This window comes from Miscanthus floridulus, chromosome 9 (genome assembly GCF_019320115.1).
Source record: "Miscanthus floridulus cultivar M001 chromosome 9, ASM1932011v1, whole genome shotgun sequence".
Classification (NCBI taxonomy): Eukaryota; Viridiplantae; Streptophyta; class Magnoliopsida; order Poales; family Poaceae; genus Miscanthus; species Miscanthus floridulus.
In genome coordinates, this window is record NC_089588.1 from 37,863,544 (window position 1) to 37,868,773 (window position 5,230).

General features: G+C 43.1%; 1 long non-coding RNA gene across 1 annotated transcript; it reads right to left on the reverse strand.

The window, feature by feature from the left end:
* Window positions 1-258: 258 nt before the first annotated feature.
* Window positions 259-3,467, reverse strand: LOC136481757 (uncharacterized). Its single transcript, XR_010764838.1, has 5 exons — window positions 3,401-3,467; window positions 2,335-2,383; window positions 1,504-1,573; window positions 1,306-1,398; window positions 259-431 (listed from the first exon to the last, which is right to left on the reverse strand). It is a non-coding gene; the product is annotated as an uncharacterized lncRNA (long non-coding RNA).
* Between the last annotated feature and the right edge of the window lie 1,763 nt (window positions 3,468-5,230).

Consider the following 5,230-nt stretch of genomic DNA (forward strand, 5'->3'; position numbering starts at 1 on the left):
TAAGGATATATGAGTGACACATACTAAGAATATGCGTCACTGATAATTTGATATCAGTGACTCATGTCTGTCTAATGTGTCACTGATAGCATATAACAAATGTACACATTGCTCATCAGAACCCCACATCGTTCACAGAAGAAATATATATAAGTCATCAATATGTAACATGTTCACACGAGATAGACATCAAGTTCAACAGATTCACATTTATATCAAATGTTCACAACTTGTTCGAAATCCATCACAACATTGGGCTTAATTTATTTAGTCACACACTACATCACTGGACTCACACTGATAATGGCAAACACACATCACTGGTCATGATGGAACTCTCCTTTCTTCTCGATGACTTGTTCCACTAAGAACCTGGCTAGCTTTTCTCTAATCATGAGCATATCGATGGGCGTCGTCAACACTTCAAATTCCTGTGTCAAGATAGAACTTTGGTAAAAAAGAAAACATGGTACAGTACAATGTACAAGACAATATAGACAATCAATGTAAAAAATCACAGTTGCTAAGCTTGATGCAAACAATCAAGGGACATAGGAACATCCGCAGATGTGGAAATTCATTAGCAAGCAGATGGTGCTGTGCCTATGTCTATCACTCATTAAAATATATAGGCAGCATAAAGCATCGAGCATTCGAGCTTATGACTAAAGTAGTACTGTGCATGTTTCCACTGAAAAGAAACTGCAGAGTTTTCTTCTACATCAAGGGAATAGCCTACAAATGTAGTGAAATCGCATTAAGGTTTGAAATACAACTGTTACTTGAGACTTTTTTCTGGACACGCAGGACTGTTTCCTTGAGACTGATTTGAAGACAGAATGCTGAGGCCACACAAACTTTTTCATCAAGACTATGAGCAATCGGCTAGTGCCACTATTACCGAATAATGATACTCAAATTGAAACACAAACTGGCCACTGCGACAATGGCCACACTATATCCGAGTGCTACGAAACAAATAAACAATCAGAGAAAATAATCTGTTAGCTAGCTGCATGCTCCTAATCCAATCACTAAACTACCTGGAGCATAAGGAGGTTCAGCTGCAAAAGCATAGAGCTGGCACCTGCTCCTCCACCCTCATCAGATCACTCCCCAAAACGAAAAGATAGGTAGCAATACAAATAAAGCCTCCACCTTTTCTCTTCTCTTGAGATAGAAAAAGGCAGGTAGCAGAACAAGTACCATGGGCTAAAAACTATACTAGGACATGACACAGTCACACACACACACAAACAACCATGGGCCATTATATTTGCACATCCAAAGTTTAGATATGAATACCTCAGAGTATTCCAAGTTTGTCTTTCTCATAGCTAAAAACAAGTGGTGTGCAGCATACTAGCCAGATGACTTAGCAGAAGATTGTTGAAGGCACTGCGACAAATATATACAGAACACAATAATTTGAAAATGGAAGTTGAACACAGTACTTAATATACTAGAGGCACAATATTGACTTTTATTTTTGGAAGCACTTACCACATATTTAAAAGCGTGTTTCAATGGCTGTGGTCTGTCTTTCAGCTTGTTTGTGTGTCTTGCAAAAGCCCTACATGTAAGAGTACAACACACACATATATATGGCTCATTATGTTGGTTCAATGATATTGGCACTTATGAAACAAGTCAATAGTAGGTAAGCAAACAACTCACTCGTCGATCAACAGTTTTAGCACGCTGAAATCATGGTTTTCAGATCTGTTGGAATCAAGGTATATGACCTTATTCCACTTTTGAATTATTACCACGACGATTCAATGATCACCAGCTAAGCCGCCAGAGTTGTAGGCTCTTGTCCAGTGGATGGCTGGACAGCAGCGTGCTTGTTAAAGACATCGACATGCACTAGATGGCTGCTGCATTATTTTAAACATGCAGCATGCACTAGAATTTGCTGCATAGTGCACCATCTATAATTAGCTTAAGCTCTCAACTTGTACTGCATGCCTTTTAAATAACACTTAAAACTTAAAACTGCAGGGCTTAGCAAAGTTTGGGGCCTAATATATCTCAAACTATTGAGTGTTTGATCTATGTTCTTAAACAAAAATGATAAATCTATGATCCAGTAACCTATTTTTGGAGGCCAATTGTGTTAGCTATACACTAAATCAGCAGAAAATGGTCATAGAATAGGCACTGCTGAAATCAACACAGAATAGTGCAATCACAGAATATAAAGGCACAACATCTAACTGAACAACAAAGTTTCCAATGGCTGCAAAAAGATCAGTGATATTGCTACTTGGTCAGATTCTCCTATAAGTACAAAAAAGATAGAGATGCCTGCGTGAAAAAAGATATGCTCACCCAATTATGTAGGTCAAACGCAAAACTGCATGCTCCGATGTGTATATATCTGTAAAAAAACAAAAGTTCACCAAGAATTAGTTAGCTCATTCAGAACGGACATATCATTATACCGACTTATTCAGAAGTGACCATTCCGCTAACTTATAGAGTGACCATAGGCTAGCTATCCATTTTCAGCTAACTGGTAGAGTGACAGTGGTCATTCATGTGCTGAAATCACTTGAGGCAAATATATCATAATAAGTTGTCATTCAAACTTAAACCTTACTCAGAAGTCAGAACAACTAGCATCAGGTACCAAGTAACAGGCTCAACCTTGTTAAATAATTTGAAAAAACTCTTCTAAATTCAATAAATAGTGAATACATGAAAAATCAAAATTTAGCAGAGTATGTAGGCTGTAACCAATATCAGACATCCCAATTCTGGTTAATCAATCACATATAGTAGCAGGTATTCATTGAAGAAAGCAAGCAGCATATTTAATCCAGAAAGCAAGCACATTCCACACAGTATATTAATTCCATAAAGTACAAATCTTATCATAGTGCAAAAAACACAGCTTAGTACAAATCCCAAAAGGCAATTTACAAATTCCTAAGTGCAAACATCTAGGAGATGGAGTAAGGTAGTTCAATGTAATAAGACCTAAAAATATTTTTTTCAAACATAGATAGGAATAGTAAGGCACGCATCAAACATGACTCACAAGCTCTGGAGATTTGGAGGAAGATTATATGCAATATCACTGCCTCCATGGTTATTGTTGCTCGTATAATTGGATCAGTTAAAATCGATCCATGGATAACAGTAGGAAGGGGTATGCTCACAAATCACAATAGCAGGTAAAGGCATGGATTTGTGGTCTTCACCATTGTTCAGGCTAGCTTGATAATCTAACCTAAACCCACCTTTGTACACCACCGGTTTGTGCACTAAAACCACAGAGGACTAAAAATCCAAATAAGGATAATCTAGAGTTTCCATGAGGACACGAGCAAATAGCAATAATGCAAGGCAACTGCAGAAAGGGGGCCTAAGAAGAGCCAAAAAGTGTTCTCACCGGCACGTGGAGGCGGGTTGAGGAGTAGCATCTCGTTCCCTGCCGCCGCGTCCCCGGAGAGCAGGAAGCTGGTCATCCGCGACCGAGGCCGCAGCGCTGCACTCTTAGCGTCGGCGTCCATTACTCCCACCCGGCGCTGCATCGACGTCACTCCAACAGCACGGCCTGTGGCGTCATTAGGGTTCCAGCAAGCGAGATCTGTGGCACTGAGGAATGAGGTGATGCCGAATCTTCGGCCTCGCTAGATCCGCCGTCGGCTAGGGCCTCTATCTGCTCGAGCCGCCACCTCACCAGATCGTATGAGGGCCATGCCCAGCGCTTGCTCTCCGGCGGGCTGCCTCCTCACCAGATCCATCCATGGAGCCGTCGTGGTTGGGGAAGGGGGAGGTGGAGGAGGAGGGGAGGTGGAAGCGGAGGAGGAAGATGGGATGTCGTGGCGGCAGAGTAGAGGCAGTGGCGGTGGAGGAAGCGGGGAGGTGGTGACCGCTGCCCGGCCGGCGGAGTGCAGGAGGCGAGAGTTGAGAGAGAACAGGGGAAGACGAGAGAGGGGCGAGGGGATGGGCGAGGGGGGAACGGGATTTCGGACTTGAGTCCTCATTTGACCATACTTGATAATTTTTTCGGGTCCGAGGGTGACGGGGGTAATTGAAACGTGTCACTCGTAAGAAGCTCTGTTGTCAGTGACACATCTGGTTGGAAACGCGTCACCCATTTTGTTTATTTGCCATAGGCGACAGCATACCAGTGACGAGTTGTGTTCACCCGCGTCGCAGATAACATATTGGTGACGCGTTTTAGATCCAAGTCACAGATTAAGGCGTCACTAATAAGCATTTCTGGCATAGTGTATACCATTTCTCCTATACCTGCTTTTATGAAGTCAATGGATGCCTGGGTCAACTTGCACCGCCCTCTTTAATACGGTTTCTTCTCGAGTGAGGTGTACCTTATTAAATACTCGGGCCTGTTCATCTTCAGATAGCTAAGGAGACCAAATACTTCTTCTTTCCTTCCACTGGCTGCGCGAGCTGCTTCAACGACGAACGCGAGCCAACGTTTCCTTCTTGGATAGCAGCAGCTAGCTAGCCGCCTTCGCACGTGCCCTCCGTCTACCAGGTTTGCTATCGATCTATTTCTCAAATGGTCATCGCTGTTTTTAGGTAGGAACTTACTGAACGATGCTCAAGTATCAGTTGGATCTGTGCTTAATTTCTTGACGAATCCATCACACATGCATCTGTGTCAATTTCCCGTCTAATCCCGCAGCTAGGTATCTAGTGGCATTTTTAACAGATAAATCTATGTTGGCCCTGTTCAGTTTATCCCATATTCAGTTTGTTTGGCTTGTTTTTTTTCAACTGGAACAGTGTTTTTCTCTCCCAATAATTCCGCCAACGACAAAGAGTCAAAAAAAAATTGATAGATCATTAGGGATGTGGCCCATTACCATCTCCCAGTACATTTACGAGGGAACACTGTGCTGGATTGTGATGGATCATTAGGGAGGCCGTGTTCATAAAAATGACAACGCTGTGAGCAGTGTTCATGCTGCTGTAGGCTGGTGATGGACGAGTTGACTCCGTGTGCCAAACCAAACGCGCTGTGTTTAGTCTCGGACACAAATTTGGATGGTTCAGCACAGGGCCATGCCCTAAATTAACGGAACTGCGCTCGGACATTTGGACGGACGCCCGCGGCTGCTGGCCTGCTGCGCTGCTCGCCCGCCTACTCGCTTGCGCCGCTCCATGGGGACCGCCCTCGCATGCGCCTGCTTCCCTCGCCTACTTGCAACATATGCAACATCTCGATCTATTTTTACAACATCTAGAT